The sequence below is a fragment of the Chiloscyllium punctatum genome, chromosome 12, assembly GCF_047496795.1.
Source record: "Chiloscyllium punctatum isolate Juve2018m chromosome 12, sChiPun1.3, whole genome shotgun sequence".
NCBI lineage: Eukaryota > Metazoa > Chordata > Chondrichthyes > Orectolobiformes > Hemiscylliidae > Chiloscyllium > Chiloscyllium punctatum.
In genome coordinates, this window is record NC_092750.1 from 4,560,138 (window position 1) to 4,577,115 (window position 16,978).

Below are 16,978 nucleotides of genomic sequence, written 5' to 3' on the forward strand. Positions count from 1 at the left end.
CCGACACTGCAGCACTCCCTCAGTACTGACCCTCCGACAACGCGGCACTCTCTCAGCATTGACCCTCCGACAGCGCGGCACTCCCTCAGCACTGACCCTCCGACAGCGCGGCACTCCCTCAGCACTGACCCTCCGACAGCGCGGCACTCCCGCAGCACTGACCCTCTGACAGCGCAGCACTCCCTCAGTACTGCCCCTCTGACAGTGCGGCACTCCCTCGTAACTGATCCTCTGACAGTGCGGCACTCCCTCAGCACTGACCCTCTGACAGTGCGGCTCTCCCTCAGCACTGACCCTCAGACAGTGCAGCACTCCCTCAGCACTGACCATCAGACAGTGCAGCACTCCTTCAGTACTGACCCTCCGACAGTGTGTCACTCTCTCAGAACTGACCCTCCGACAGTGCGGCACTCCCTCAGCACTGACCCTCTGTCAGTGCGTCACTCCCTCAGCACTGACCCTCCGACAGTGCGGCACTCCCTCGTAACTGACCCTCTGACAGTGCGACACTCCCTCAGCACTGACCCTCTAACAGTGCGGCACTCCCTCAGCACTGACCCTCTGACAGTGCGGCACTCCCTCAGCACTGACCCTCTGACAGTGCGGCACTCCCTCAGCACTGACCCTCCGACAGCGCGGCACTCCCTCAGCACTGACCCTCTGACAGCGCGGCACTCCCTCAGTACTGACCCTCTGACAGCGCAGCACTCCCTCAGTACTGACCCTCTGACAGTGCGGCACTCCCTCAGCACTGACCCTCCAACAGGGCGGCACTCCCTCTGCACTGACCCTCTGACAGTGCGGCACCCCCTCAGCACTGACCCTCTGACAGTGTGGCTCTCCCCCAGCACTGACCCTCTGACAGTGTGGCACTCCCTCGTAACTGATCCTCTGACAGTGCGGCACTCCCTCAGCACTGACCCTCCGACAGGGCGGCACTCCCTCAGCACTGACCCTCCGACAGGGCGGCACTCCCTCAGCACTGGCCCTCTGACAGTGCGGCTCTCCCTCGTAACTGATCCTCTGACAGTGCGGCACTCCCTCAGCACTGACCCTCCGACAGTGCGGCACTCCCACAGCACTGACCCTCTGATAGTGCGGCACTCCCTCGTAACTGATCCTCTGACAGTGCGGCACTCCCTCAGCACTGACCCTCCAACAACGCAGCACTCCCTCAGCACTGACCCTCTGACAGTGCAGCACTCCCTTAGTCCTGACCCTCTGACAGTGCAGTACTCCCTGAGCACTGACCCTCTGACAGTGCGGCACTCCCTCGTACCTGACCCTCTGACAGTGCGGCACTCCCTCAGCACTGACCCTCTGACAGTGCGGCACTCCCACAGCACTGACCCTCTGACAGTGCGGCACTCCCTCAGCACTGACCCTCTGACAGTGCAGCACTCCCTCAGCACTGATCCTCTGACAGTGTGGATCTCCCTCAGCACTGACCCTCTGACAGTGCGGCACTCCTTCAGCACTGACCCTCCGACAGTGCGGCACTCTCTCAGCACTGACCCTCTGACAGTGCGGCACTCCCTCAGCACTGACCCTCCGACAGTTCGGCACTCCCTCAGCACTGACCCTCTGACAGTGCGACACTCCCTCAGCACTGACTCTCCGATAGTATGTCACTCCCTCAATACTGATCCTCCGACAGTGCGGCACTCCCTCAGCACTGAACCTCCGACACTGCGGCACTCCCTCAGCACTGACCCTCTGATAGTGCGGCACTCCCTCAGCACTGACCCCCTGACAGTGTGTCACTCCCTCAAAACTGACCCTCTGACAGTGCGGCACTCCCTCAGCACTGAACCTCCGACACTGCAGCACTCCCTCAGTACTGACCCTCCGACAACGCGGCACTCCCTCAGCATTGACCCTCCGACAGCGCGGCACTCCCTCAGCACTGACCCTCCGACAGCGCGGCACTCCCTCAGCACTGACCCTCCGACAGCGCGGCACTCCCGCAGCACTGACCCTCTGACAGCGCAGCACTCCCTCAGTACTGCCCCTCTGACAGTGCGGCACTCCCTCGTAACTGATCCTCTGACAGTGCGGCACTCCCTCAGCACTGACCCTCCGACAGGGCGGCACTCCCTCAGCACTGACCCTCTGACAGTGCGGCACTCTCTCAGCACTGACCCTCCGACAGGGCGGCACTCCCTCAGCACTGGCCCTCTGACAGTGCGGCTCTCCCTCAGCACTGACCCTCAGACAGTGCAGCACTCCCTCAGCACTGACCATCAGACAGTGCAGCACTCCTTCAGTACTGACCCTCCGACAGTGTGTCACTCTCTCAGAACTGACCCTCCGACAGTGTGTCACTCCCTCAGCACTGACCCTCTGTCAGTGCGTCACTCCCTCAGCACTGACCCTCCGACAGTGCGGCACTCCCTCGTAACTGACCCTCTGACAGTGCGACACTCCCTCAGCACTGACCCTCTAACAGTGCGGCACTCCCTCAGCACTGACCCTCTGACAGTGCGGCACTCCCTCAGCACTGACCCTCTGACAGTGCGGCACTCCCTCAGCACTGACCCTCCGACAGCGCGGCACTCCCTCAGCACTGACCCTCTGACAGCGCAGCACTCCCTCAGTACTGACCCTCTGACAGCGCAGCACTCCCTCAGTACTGACCCTCTGACAGTGCGGCACTCCCTCAGCACTGACCCTCCAACAGGGCGGCACTCCCTCTGCACTGACCCTCTGACAGTGCGGCACTCCCTCAGCACTGACCCTCTGACAGTGTGGCTCTCCCCCAGCACTGACCCTCTGACAGTGTGGCACTCCCTCAGCACTGACCCTCCGACAGGGTGGCACTCCCTCAGCACTGGCCCTCTGACAGTGCAGCACTCCCTCAGCACTGACCATCAGACAGTGCGGCACTCCCTCAGCACTGACCCTCCGACAGCGCGGCACTCCCTCAGCACTGACCCTCCGACAGTGCGTCACTCCCTCAGCACTGACCCTCCGACAGTGCGGCACTCCCTCAGCACTGACCCTCTGTCAGTGCGTCACTCCCTCAGCACTGACCCTCTGACAGTGCGGCTCTCCCTCAGTACTGACCCTCTGACAGTGCGGCACTCCCTCAGCACTGACCCTCTGACAGTGCGGCACCCCCTCAGCACTGACCCTCTGACAGTGCGGCACTCCCTCAGCACTGACCCTCTGACAGTGCGGCTCTCCCCCAGCACTGACCCTCTGACAGTGTGGCACTCCCTCGTAACTGATCCTCTGACAGTGCGGCACTCCCTCAGCACTGACCCTCCGACAGTGCGGCACTCCCTCAGTACTGACCCTCCTACAGTGCGGCACTCCCTCAGTACTGACCCTCCGACAGTGCGGCACTCCCTCAGTACTGACCCTCCGACAGTGCGGCACTCCCTCAGCACTGACCCTCTGACAGTGCGGCACTCCCTCAATACTGACCCTCCGACAGTGCGGCACTCCCTCAGCACTGACCCTCTGACAGTGCGGCACTCCCTCAATACTGACCCTCCGACAGTGCGGCACTTCCTCAGCACTGACCCTCTGACAGTGCGGCACTCCCTCAATACTGACCCTCCGACAGTGCGGCACTCCCTCAATACTGACCCTCCGACAGTGCGGCACTCCCTCAGCACCCTCCGACAGTGCGGCACTCCCTCAGCACTGACCCTCCGACAGTTCGGCACTCCCTCAGCACTGACCCTCCGACAGTGCGGCACTCCCTCAGCACTGACCCTCTGACAGTGCGGCACTCCCTCAGCACTGACCCTCCGACAGTGCGGCACTCCCTCAGCACTGACCCTCCGACAGTGCGGCATTCCCTCAATACTGACCCTCCGATAGTGCGGCACTCCCTCAGCACCCTCCGACAGTGCGGCACTCCCTCAGTACTGACCCTCCGACAGTGCGGCACTCCCTCAGCACTGACCCTCCGACAGTGCCGCACTCCCTCAGCACTGACCCTCCGACAGTGCGGCACTCCCTCAGCACTGACCCTCCGACAGTGCGGCACTCCCTCTGTAATGAATTGATGTTATGCTGTGACTTGTTCGTGGGCCTCTCTCAGGGTTGCCTCCTTGTGTTAAACTTAATGCATTCCTCCCACGAAGACACGAGATCTCTCCACCTCTGAGTCCCCCTGCCTCATTCCTGCTGAAGGGCTTTTGCCCAAAACATCGATCTTCCTGCTCCTCGGATGCTGCCTGACCTGCTGTGCTTTTCCAGCACCACTCTGATCAAAAGTCTAATCTCCAGCATCTGCAGTCCTCATGTTGGCCCAGTCAGTGTTTCCCTGAGGCTGTGAGAACGGCTGGTGCTTGGGGAATGTGTTGGAGACAGATGCAGAGGGTAACCTGGTTTCACAAACAGCCAGGGAGGATTTTAAAAAACACATTGATCAGCACTGGCCATCATCTTAAATATCTTGGAGTTCTTTTTGGATTCCAGCATTAGGGAAATGCTCATTGAGTGTAACCTGAAGCTGGGAACTGTGTCACTGAAATAAAAATAACCCAGACTCTCTTGCCTGGGTCTGTGCTGTTGGATAAAGCAACCCCTGAGCTGGATCTGTGATATCCCAAAGATCATCAAAAGGTCGGTAAAATATTCCTTTTAAAATAAAACTTGTTATTTTCATTCCTGTTGTTAAACCTTCTGAAGTATTTGTGTTGTTCAAACCTCACAGTGGCTCACCAAAGGCTCAGCTTCGAGCCTTCGATGGCCCTTTCCGTGCCATTGAAGGAAGAACAATGTTGCATTTACATAGCGCCTTCCACCACCTCAGGCCATCGCCATCTCTTCACTGACAACCCATAACTCTGGATGCATGGTCCATGCCTCCAGGCCTTGTCTTTGACCCATGTGCTCCCTCAGTTCCCTGTCTCGTTGAAGGGCAGCCCCCTCTGACGTGTACCAACCCTCTGACAGTGCAGCACTCCCTCAGCACTGACCCTCCGACAGTGGGTCGGAGTGGGAATCGAAGCCAGGAAATCACTCGGAACCAGGGGGAAGGGTGCTGCCCCCTGGGGAATGTGGGTGACCTTGCAGGTTAGGAGAAGGGAGAGGTCACACTGAATCCTGCTGGGTCTATGGAAGGCTGGAGGAGGAGGTGGGGTCTCTGGGCCAGGGGTTCCCAAGAACATAAGCAGTAGGAGCAAGAGTTGGCCATTCAGCCCCTTTGAGACACCTCTGCTGTTCGTATACGATCATGGCTAATCTGACTGCGGCCTAAACCCTGTAATCCCCGCTGACCCTCAACTCTCAGGCTGATCAAAAATGAGGACCTGGGGGATATTCTGTCATTGGAGAGAGCTGAATGGCGCTGGTTTTAAGCTAACAGTCACCGCGTGAGGGAGTAAGGTTGAGAAAGTGGGCATTTCATGTTGACTTGACCAGCACGGGATTTGAATGTACCAGGTCAATCACTCACTCACCTGTGAATATATTCAATGGCCCGGTCACCACTGCTCTCTGAGAGAGAGAAGTGCAGAATAGTGACTCTCTTCAGACTGCATCATCCCTGTCTTAATTTGAAAATTCCCTTATTTGTGTCCTCTACTTCGAGTCTCTCAGTCAGGGGGAAACATCCTTTCAGCACCCAACTTGTCAGATCCTCTCAGCATCTTCATAGATCTCAAGAAGATCAGATGCCTTCATAAAGGAGACCACACAATTTTCCAGCAATGTTAGGGATTCAAGGAGAGGAGGGAGTTGAAGTCATTTGGTATTAGTAAAATAGTACGGGGAAATTAATGAGGTTAAAGGCTAACATGTTCCCAGAGCCTGGTAATCTACAGCCCAGTGTACTTACCAAAGTGGTCCTGGATGTGTCATTGGGCATCTCCTCGAGCTACAGCAATGGAGCTGGATGTGAAGAGGTTTGAGAGCATCACGTTCCTCGGAGTGACGATCACCAACCTGTCCTGGACCTCCCATGTTGATGCGACAGTCAAGAAGGTACAACGACACTTCTTCTTCTTCAGATGCCTCAGGAAATTCAGCATGTCCATGAAGTCCCTCACCAACTTCTACAGATGCACCATTGAGAGCATACCGTCCTGGGTGCATTACGGTAACTGCTCTGCCCAGGGCCATAGGTAACTACAGAGGGTGGTGTGCCCATCACAGAAATCACTCTCCCATCCACCGGCTCCATTTACACGCGGAAAGGCTGCCGACATCATCAAAGACCCCTCCCATCCTGGGAATGCTCTCCTACAATCTCTTTGTCAGGGGAATCTATGGAATACCCCACCACCGACAGCCGTGGGCATCTGGCCACTCAGTACATTCGAGGGAGAGGGATATACAGTTTTAGATATTAAAGGTACCGGGGGATATGGAGAGAAAGCAGGATAATGGCATTGAGATAGAGTATCAGCCATGATCCTATTGACTGGCGAAGTAGGGTCGAAGGGCTGAATGGCCTGCTCCTGCTCGCAGTTTCACCAATCATTTCTCTATGTATCACCGGATACATGAGTGGGCTATTCAACCTCTCCTCATAATTCAATGTTGTCACAGCATTGGGAAGTCGGGGAAGAGGGAGAGTCCGAGGGGGAAGTCTGGGAGGCTCAGCTCATTTTGAAGCTGGAGAGGGAGAGAGAGTGGGGTGGGAGGGGGAATTTGGGGTAAATCGGGTCAGAGCAGAGAGGATATTACAGAGGAGCTCTGATTAGAGCAGCACCAAAACAGTGGACTGCAGAAACAGTGACCAAACAGACAGCCAGGTTGGTTAGAGGTGTAAGACAGAAGAGAATCCGAGAGGGAAGTGACAAAAATATAATTTTACAGAGAAATTAGCTTAATTCATTCAGGAACTGGATACATCGGCATTTATTGCCCATCCCTAGTTGCCCCTTGAGAAGGTGAGGGTGAGCTGCCTTCTTGACCTGCTGCAGTCCATGTGCTGGGGGTAGACCCACAATGCCCTTAGGGAGGGAATTCCAGGATTCTGACCCAGTGACACTGAAGGAATGGCGATATATTTCCAAGTCAGGATGGGGAGGGACTTGGAGGGGAACTTGCAGGAGGGTGGTGTTCCCATGTATCTGCTGCCCTTGTCCTTCTAGATGGAAGTGGTTGTGGGTTTGGAAGGTGATGTCTGAGGATCTTTGGTGAGTTTCTGCAGTGCATCTTGTAGACAGTACACACTGCTGTTACTGAGTGTCGGTGGGGGAGGGAGGGGATGTTTGTGGGTATGGGGCCAATCAAGCGGCTGCTTTGTCCCTGGATGGTGTTGAGCTTCTTGAGTGTTGTTGGAGCTGCCCCCATCCAGGGCAAGTGGGGAGTATTCCATCACACTCCTGACTTGTGCCTTGTAGATGGTGGACAGGCTTTGGGGAGTCAGGAGGGGAGTTACTCACTGCAGGATTCCCAGCCTCTGACCTGCTCTTGGAGCCGCTGGGTTTATGTGGTGAGTCCAGTTGTGTTTCTGGTCAATAATAACTCCCAGGATGTAGTTAGTGGAAGAGTCAGTGATGGTAACACCATTGAATGTCAAGGGGCGGGGGGTTAGATTCTTTCTCATTGGAGATGGCCATAACCTGGTATTTGTGTGGTGTGAGTATAACTTGCCACTTGTCAGCCCAATCCTGGAGATTGTCCAGATCTTGCTGTATTTGAACATGGAGTCATTGAGTCATAAAGCACAGAAACAGACCAAGTTTCCCTGAACTAGCCCCTTTTGTTTAGATTCCTTACAGTGTGGAAACAGACCCTTCAGCCCAACAAGTTCACACCCACCCGCTAAAGAGTAACCCACCCAGACCCGTTTCTCTCTGACTAATGCATCTAACACTACGGGCAATTTAGCGTGGCCAATTCATTACCTGTGTTTGTCTCAATATCTGAGGAGTTGTGAATGGTAATAAAATAGAATGCAGAATAGAGTGTTACAGCTACAGAGAAGGTGCAGAGAAGGATCAGCTGAAGGTGGTTGGGCCTAGGACCCTCCCCTGAGGGACTCCTGCAGAGATGTCCTGGAGCTGAGATGACTGACCCTCCACCAACCACAACCATCTTCCCATGTACCAGGAATGACTCCAACCAGAGGAGAGTTTGCTCTGATACTCATTGATTCCAGTCTAGATTAGAGTGGTGCTGGAAAAACACAGCAGGTCAGGCAGCATCTGAGGAGCAGGACGAAGGGCTTTTGACCGAAATGTTGATTTTCCTGCTCCTCGGATGCAGGAAGCACCTGCTGTGCTTTTCCAGCAGCACTCTAATCTAGACCCTAATCTCCAGCATCTGCAGTCCTCACTTTTGCCCATTGATTCCAGGTTTGCCAGGGCTCCTTAATGTCGCACACTTCACAAACTTCTGCTTTGAAGTCTTATGGTCCATCAGCACAGACACCGTGGGCTGAATGGCCTCCATTTATGTGAGCCCATGATCCAGTAACTTTCATCTTCTGTGCTGCTCTGTACCTGCTGTGAACAGGAGTCATTTGGATTTCTAGGATTTCAAAGCTGGAAAAGAAATTGCTGGTTAGAATTTTCATGAAACATGTCAACAGCTTCAGGCTTGGAGGTTTATAGAGGTGCATTGGTGCAGAATTGATTGGAGTTTGCAGAAGTGCAATGCTGCAGGATTGCTGACAGTTTGCAGAGCTGCATTGCTGCAGGATTGCTGTGATTTGGCAATTGGCTGCAAGAATAAATCATTCATCGAGAACTGAAGGGCCTGTACTCCACGGTGATGTTCCAGGCGCAATGCTGCAGCAGTGCTGTGGGTTTGTGGATCTGCATTGCTGCAGGATTGCTGTGGGTTTGTGGAGTTGCATTGTTGCAGTATTACTGTGAATTTGTGGAGGTGATTTGCTGCGGTATTGTTATAAATCTTTGGAGCTGCATTGTTCGAGGATTGCTGTGGGTTTGTGGAGGTGCATTTTTGCGGGATTGCAATGGGTTTGTCGTGGGGCATTGCTGCAGGATTACTGTGAGATTGCAAGGGTGCATTGTTGCAGTACTGCTGCGATTTTGTGGAGGTGCATTGCTGCATGATTAATTTGGGGTTTGCAGGGATGAATTGCTGCAGGATTGCTGTGAGCTTGTTGGAGGTGCATTGTTGCAGGATTGGTGTGGGTTTGTGGAGCGACATTGTTGCAGGATTACTGTGGGTTTCTGGAGCTGCATTGTGGCAGGATTGCTGTGGATTGTGGAGCTGCATTGTTGCGGGATTGCTGTTGGTTTGTGGAGCTGCATTGTTGCAGGATTACTGTGGGTTTGTGGAGCTGCATTGTTGCGGGATTGTTGTGGGTTTGTGGGGCTGCATTGTTGCGGGATTACTGTGGGTTTGTGGAGCTGCATTGTTGCAGGATTGCTGTGGGTTTGTGAGGCTGCATTGTTGCAGGATTTGTGTGGGTTTGTGGAGTTGCATTGTTGCAGGATTGGTGTGGGTTTGTGGAGCTGCATTGTTGCAGGATTTGTGTGGGTTTGTGGAGTTGCATTGTTGCAGGATTGGTGTGGATTTGTGGGGTGTATTGTTGCTGGATTGCTGTGAGATTTTGGGGGGCATTGTTGCAGGATTGCTATGGGTTTGCAGAGGTGCATTATTATAGTATTGCTGTGGGTTTATGGCGGTACATTATTGCACGATTGCTATGAGATTGTGGAGGTGCATTTTTGCAGGATTGCTGTGGGTTTGTGGCGGTACATTGTTGCAGGATTGCTATGAGATTGTGGAGCTGCATTGTTGCACAATTGCTGTGGGTTTGTGGAGGTGTATTGTTGCGGGATTTCTGTGGGTTTGTGGAGCTGCATTGTTGCAGGATTGCTGTGGGTTTGTGGAGGTGTATTGCTGCAGGATTGCTGTTAGATTGTGGAGGTGCATTGTTGCAGGGTTGATATGGGTTTGCAGAGCTGCATTATTTCAATATTGCTGTGGGTTTGTGGCGGTACATTGCTGCAGCTTTGCTGTGTGTTTGTGGATCTGCATTGTTGCAAGATTGGTGTGAGTTTGCAGAGGGGCATCGTTGCAGGATTGCTGTGAGTTTGTGGAGGTGCATTGTTGCATGATTGGTATGAGTTTGCAGAGGGGCATCGTTGCAGGATTGCTGTGAGTTTGTGGAGGTGCATTTTTGTGGAATTGCTGTGAGTTTGCAGAGAGGCATCGTTGCGGAATTGCTATGAGTTTGTGGAGGTGCATAGTTGCAGGATTGCTGTGGGTTTGTGGAGATGAATTGTTGCAGGATTACTATGAATTTGTGGAGATGATTTGCTGCGGGATTCTTATAAATTTGTGGAGCTGCATTGCTGCGAGATTACTGTGGGTTTGTGGAGGTAAGTTGTTGCGGGATTGCTGTGGGTTTGTGCAGCTGCATTGTTGCAGGATTGCTGTGAGTTTGTGGAGGTGCATTGTTGCAGGATTACAGTGGGTTTGTGGAGGTGCATTGTTGCACAATTGCTGTGGGTTTGTAGAGGTGAATCGTTGCAAGATTTCTGTGGGTTTGTGGAGGTGAATTGTTGCAGGATTGCTATGAGATTGTGGAGGTGCATTGTTGCAGCATTACTGTGGGTTTGTGGAGGTGCATTGCTGCAGGATTGCTGTGGATTTATGGAGGTGAATTGTTGCGGGATTGCTGTGGGTTTGTGGAGGTGAATTGTTGCGGGATTGCTGTGGGTTTACAGAGGTGCATTGTTGCAGGATTGCTGTGGGTTTGTGGAGGTGCATTGCTGCAGGATTGCTGTGGGTTTGTGGAGCTGCATTGTTGCAGGATTGCTGTGGGTTTGTGGAGGTGTATTGCTGCAGCATTACTGTGGGTTTGTGGAGGTACATTACTGCAGGATTGCTGTGGTTAGTGGAGGTGCATTGTTGCAGGATTGCTGTGGGTTTGTGGAGGTGCATTGCTACAGGATTGGTGTGTGTTTGTGGAGTTGCATTGTTGCGGGATGACTTTGTTTCTTTGCCGCTGCATTGTTGCAGGATTATTGTGGGTTTGTGGAGCTTCATTGCTGCAGGATTGCTGTGGGGTTGTGGAGGTGCATTGCTGCAGGATTGCTGTGAGTTTGTGGAGGTGAATTGTTGCAGGATTGCTGTGGATTTGTGGAGGTGCATTGTTGCGGGATTGCTGTGGGTTTGTGGATCTGCATTGTTGTGGGATTGCTGTGGGTTTGTGGAGCTGCATTGTTGCAGGATTACTGTGGGTTTGTGGAGGTGCATTGCTGCAGGATTGCTGTGGGTTTGTGGAGGTGAATTGTTGCGGGATTGCTGTGGGTTTGTGGAGGTGCATTGTTGCAGGATTGCTGTGGCTTTGTGGAGTTGCATTGCTGCAGGATTGCTGTGAGATTGTCAAGGTGCATTGCTGTAGGATTGCTGTGAGCTTGTGGAGGTGCATTGTTGCATGATTATTGTGGGTTAGTGGAGGGGCATTGTTGCAGGATTGCTGTGGGTTTGCGGAGGTGCATTGTTGCAGGATTGGTGTGGGTGTGTGGAGCTGCATTGTTGCGGGATTGCTGTGAGATTGTAGAGGTGCCTTGCTGCAGGATTGCTGTGAGATTGTAGAGGTGCATTGCTGCAGGATTACTGTGGGTTTGTGGAGGTGCATTGTTGCGGGATTGTTGTATGTTAGTGGAGCTGCATTGTTGCAGGATTGGTGTGTGTTTGTGGAGGTGCATTGTTGCGGGATTGCTGTGGGTTTGTGGAGGTGCATTGTTGCAGGATTACTTTGGTTTTTTTGCCGCTGCATTGTTGCACGATTATTGTGTCTTTGTGGAGCTGCATTGTTGCAGGATTGCTGTGGGGTTGTGGAGGTGCATTGCTGCAGGATTGCTGTGGGGTTGTGGAGGTGCATTGCTGCAGGATTGCTGTGGGTTTGTGAGGCTGCATTGTGTCAGGGCGGTTGTGGAGGTGCATTGTTGCAGGATTACTTTGGTTTTTTTGCCGCTCCATTGTTGCAGGATTATTGTGGGTTTGTGGAGCTGCATTGTTGCAGGATTGCTGTGGGTTTGTGGAGCTGCATTGTTGAAGGATTTCTGTGAGTTTGTGAAGCTGCATTGTCGTAGGATTATTTTGGGTTTTTGGAGGTTAATTGTTGCAGGATTACTGTGGCTTTGTGGAGCTGCATTGTTGCGGAATTGCTGTGAGTTTGTGGAGCTGCATTGTTGCAAGACTGGTTTGGGTGTGTGGAGCTGCATTGTTGCAGGATTGCTATGAGATTGTGGATGTGAATTGCTGTGGAATTGCTATAAATTTGTTGAGCTGCATTGTTGCAGGATTGTTGTGGGTTTGTGGAGGTGAATTGTTGCAGGATTGCTGTGGGTTTGTGGAGGTGCATTGTTGCGGGATTGCTGTGAGATTGTGGAGGTGCATTGTTGCATGATTGCTGTGGGTTTGTGGAGGTGAATTGTTGCGGGATTGCTGTGGGTTTGTGCAGCTGTATTGTTGCAGGATTGCTGTGGGTTTGTGCAGCTGCATTGTTGCAGGATTGCTGTGGATTTGTGGAGGTGCATTGTTGCAGGATTGCTGTGGGTTTGTGGAGGTGCATTGCTGCAGGATTGCTGTGAGTTTGTGGAGGTGAATTGTTGCAGGATTGCTGTGAGATTGTAGAGGTGCATTGTTGCAGGATTGCTGTGGATTTGTGGAGGTGCATTGTTGCAGGATTGCTGTGGGTTTGTGGAGGTGCATTGCTGCAGGATTGCTGTGAGTTTGTGGAGGTGAATTGTTGCAGCATTACTGTGGGTTTGTGGAGGTGCATTGTTGCGGGATTGCTGTGGGTTTGTGGAGGTGAATTGTTGCGGGATTGCTGTGGGTTTGTGCAGCTGTATTGTTGCAGGATTGCTGTGGGTTTGTGCAGCTGCATTGTTGCAACATTGCTGTGGGTTTGTGGAGGTGCATTGCTGCAGGATTGCTGTGGGTTTGTAGAGGTGAATCATTGCAAGATTACTGTGGGTTTGTAGTGGTGAATTGTTGCGGGATTGCTGTGTGTTTGTGCAGCTGTATTGTTGCAGGATTGCTGTGGGTTTGTGCAGCTGCATTGTTGCGGTATTTCTGTGGGTTTGTGGAGGTGCATTATTGCGGGATTGCTGTGGGTTTGTGGAGGTGTATTGCTGTGGGTTTGTGGAGGTGTATTGCTGAAGGATTGCTGTTAGATTGTGGAGGTGTATTGCTGCAGGATTGCTGTTAGATTGTGGAGGTGAATTGTTGCAGGGTTGATATGGGTTTACAGAGCTGCATTATTTCAATATTGCTGTGGGTTTGTGGCAGTACATTGCTGCAACTTTGCTGTGTGTTTGTGGATCTGCATTGTTGCAAGATTGTTGTGAGTTTGCAGAGGGGCATCGTTGCGGGATTGCTGTGGGTTTGTGGAACTGCATTGTTGCAAGACTGCTGTGGGTTTATGGAGTTGCATTGTAGTGGGATTGCTGTGGGTTTGTGGAGGTGCATTGCTGCAGGATTGCCGTGAGTTTGTGGAGGTGCATTGTTGCAGCATTACTGTGGGTTTGTAGAGGTGCATTTTTGCGGGATTGCTGTGGGTTTGTGGAGGTGCATAGTTGCAGGATTACTTTGGTTTTTTTGCCACTGCATTGTTGCAGGGTTATTGTGCGTTTGTGGAGCTGCATTGTTGCAGGATTGCTGTGGGTTTGTGGAGGTGCATTGCTGCAGGATTGCTGTGAGTTTGTGGAGGTGAATTGTTGCAGCATTACTGTGGGTTTGTGGAGGTGCATTGTTGCGGGATTGCTGTGGGTTTGTGGAGCTGCATTGTTGCAGGATTACTTTGGGTTTTTTGCCGCTGCATTGTTGCAGGATTATTGTGCATTTGTGGAGCTGCATTGTTGCAGGATTGCTGTGGGGTTGTGGAGGTGCATTGCTGCAGGATTGCTGTGGGTTTGTGAGGCTGCGTTGTTGCAGGGCGGTTGTGGAGGTGAAATGTTGCAGGATTGCTGTGGATTTGTGGATCTGCATTGTTGTGGGATTGCTGTGGGTTTGTGGAGCTGCATTGTTGCAGGATTGCTGTGGATTTGTGGAGGTGCATTGTTGCAGGATTGCTGTGGGTTTGTGGAGGTGCATTGCTGCAGGATTGCTGTGAGTTTGTGGAGGTGAATTGTTGCAGCATTACTGTGGGTTTGTGGAGGTGCATTGTTGCGGGATTGCTGTGGGTTTGTGCAGCTGTATTGTTGCAGGATTGCTGTGGGTTTGTGCAGCTGCATTGTTGCAACATTGCTGTGGGTTTGTGGAGGTGCATTGCTGCAGGATTGCTGTGGGTTTGTAGAGGTGAATCATTGCAAGATTACTGTGGGTTTGTAGTGGTGAATTGTTGCGGGATTGCTGTGTGTTTGTGCAGCTGTATTGTTGCAGGATTGCTGTGGGTTTGTGCAGCTGCATTGTTGCGGTATTTCTGTGGGTTTGTGGAGGTGCATTATTGCGGGATTGCTGTGGGTTTGTGGAGGTGTATTGCTGTGGGTTTGTGGAGGTGTATTGCTGAAGGATTGCTGTTAGATTGTGGAGGTGTATTGCTGCAGGATTGCTGTTAGATTGTGGAGGTGAATTGTTGCAGGGTTGATATGGGTTTACAGAGCTGCATTATTTCAATATTGCTGTGGGTTTGTGGCAGTACATTGCTGCAACTTTGCTGTGTGTTTGTGGATCTGCATTGTTGCAAGATTGTTGTGAGTTTGCAGAGGGGCATCGTTGCGGGATTGCTGTGGGTTTGTGGAACTGCATTGTTGCAAGACTGCTGTGGGTTTATGGAGTTGCATTGTAGTGGGATTGCTGTGGGTTTGTGGAGGTGCATTGCTGCAGGATTGCCGTGAGTTTGTGGAGGTGCATTGTTGCAGCATTACTGTGGGTTTGTAGAGGTGCATTTTTGCGGGATTGCTGTGGGTTTGTGGAGGTGCATAGTTGCAGGATTACTTTGGTTTTTTTGCCACTGCATTGTTGCAGGGTTATTGTGCGTTTGTGGAGCTGCATTGTTGCAGGATTGCTGTGGGTTTGTGGAGGTGCATTGCTGCAGGATTGCTGTGAGTTTGTGGAGGTGAATTGTTGCAGCATTACTGTGGGTTTGTGGAGGTGCATTGTTGCGGGATTGCTGTGGGTTTGTGGAGCTGCATTGTTGCAGGATTACTTTGGGTTTTTTGCCGCTGCATTGTTGCAGGATTATTGTGCATTTGTGGAGCTGCATTGTTGCAGGATTGCTGTGGGGTTGTGGAGGTGCATTGCTGCAGGATTGCTGTGGGTTTGTGAGGCTGCGTTGTTGCAGGGCGGTTGTGGAGGTGAAATGTTGCAGGATTGCTGTGGATTTGTGGAGGTGCATTGTTGCGGGATTGCTGTGGGTTTGTGGATCTGCATTGTTGTGGGATTGCTGTGGGTTTGTGGAGCTGCATTGTTGCAGGATTGCTGTGGGGTTGTGGAGGTGCATTGATGCAGGATTGCTGTGGGTTTGTGAGGCTGCGTTGTTGCAGGGCGGTTGTGGAGGTGAATTGTTGCAGGATTGCTGTGGATTTGTGGAGGTGCATTGTTGCAGGATTGCTGTGGGTTTGTGGAGGTGCATTGCTGCAGGATTGCTGTGAGTTTGTGGAGGTGAATTGTTGCAGCATTACTGTGGGTTTGTGGAGGTGCATTGTTGCGGGATTGCTGTGGGTTTGTGGAGCTGCATTGTTGCAGGATTACTTTGGGTTTTTTGCCACTGCATTGTTGCAGGATTATTGTGCATTTGTGGAGCTGCATTGTTGCAGGATTGCTGTGGGGTTGTGGAGGTGCATTGCTGCAGGATTGCTGTGGGTTTGTGAGGCTGCGTTGTTGCAGGGCGGTTGTGGAGGTGAATTGTTGCAGGATTGCTGTGGATTTGTGGAGGTGCATTGTTGCAGGATTGCTGTGGGTTTGTGGATCTGCATTGTTGTGGGATTGCTGTGGGTTGTGGAGGTGCATTGCTGCAGGATTGCTGTGGGTTTGTGGAGGTGAATTGTTGCAGGATTACTTTGGGTTTGTGGAGGTGCATTGTTGCAGGATTGCTGTGGCTTTGTGGAGTTGCATTGCTGCAGGATTGCTGTGAGATTGTCGAGGTGCATTTCTGCAGGATTGCTGTGGGTTTGTGGTGTTGCATTTTTGCGGGATTGCTGTGGGTTTGTGGCAGTGCATTGCTGCAGGATTGCTGTGAGCTTGTGGAGGTGCATTGCTGCAGGATTGCTGTGAGCTTGTGGAGGTGCATTGTTGCAGGATTGCTGTGGGTTTGTGGAGCTGCATTTTTGCAGGATTACGGTGGGTTTGTGGCGATGCATTGCTGTAGGATTGCTGTGAGATTGTGGAGGTGCATTGTCACGGGATTGCTGTGGGTTTACAGAGGTGCATTGTTGCGGGATTGCTGTGGGTTTGTGGAGCTGCATTGTTGCGGGATTGCTGTGGGTTTACAGAGGTGCATTGTTGCAGGATTGCTGTGGGTTTGTGGAGGTGCATTGCTGCAGGATTGCTGCTAGATAGTGGAGGTGCATTGTTGCAGGATTGCTGTGGGTTTGTGGAGGTGTATTGCTGCAGGATTCCTGTGAGATTGTGGAGGTGCATTGTTGCAGGGTTGATATGAGTTTCCAGAGCTGCATTATTTCAATATTGCTGTGGGTTTGTGGCAGTACATTGCTGCAACTTTGCTGTGTGTTTGTGGATCTGCATTGTTGCAAGATTGGTGTGAGTTTGCAGAGGGGCATCGTTGCGGGATTGCTGTGGGTATGTGGAGGTGCATTTTTGCGGAATTGCTATGTGTTTGTGGAGGCGCATTGTCGAACGATTGCTGTGAGTTTGTGAAGCTGCATTGTTGCAGGATTGCTGTGGGTTTGAGAAGGTGCATTGCTGCAGGATTGCTGTGGGTTTGTGGAGGTGTATTGCTGCAGGAATGCTGTTTGATTGTGGAGATGCATTGTTGCAGGATTGCTGTGGATTTTTAAGGTGCATTGTTGTGGGATTGCTGTCGGTTAGTGGAGCTGCATTGTTGCAGGATTTCTGTGTGATTGTGGAGGTGCATTGTTGTGGGTTTGTGGAGGTGCATTGTTGCGGGATTGCTGTG

The 16,978-nt window shown here is 52.1% G+C and overlaps 1 protein-coding gene across 1 annotated transcript in view; it reads left to right on the top strand.

Annotated features, from left to right (window-relative positions):
* Positions 1-4,527: 4,527 nt before the first annotated feature.
* The window catches only part of LOC140483564 (solute carrier family 41 member 3-like), a 61,636-nt gene continuing 49,185 nt past the window's right edge, over positions 4,528-16,978 (top strand). Inside the window, exon 1 of the mRNA XM_072581778.1 lies at positions 4,528-4,581. The gene's annotated coding sequence lies outside the window, so the exon portion shown is untranslated. The remainder of the gene's footprint in view (positions 4,582-16,978) is intronic.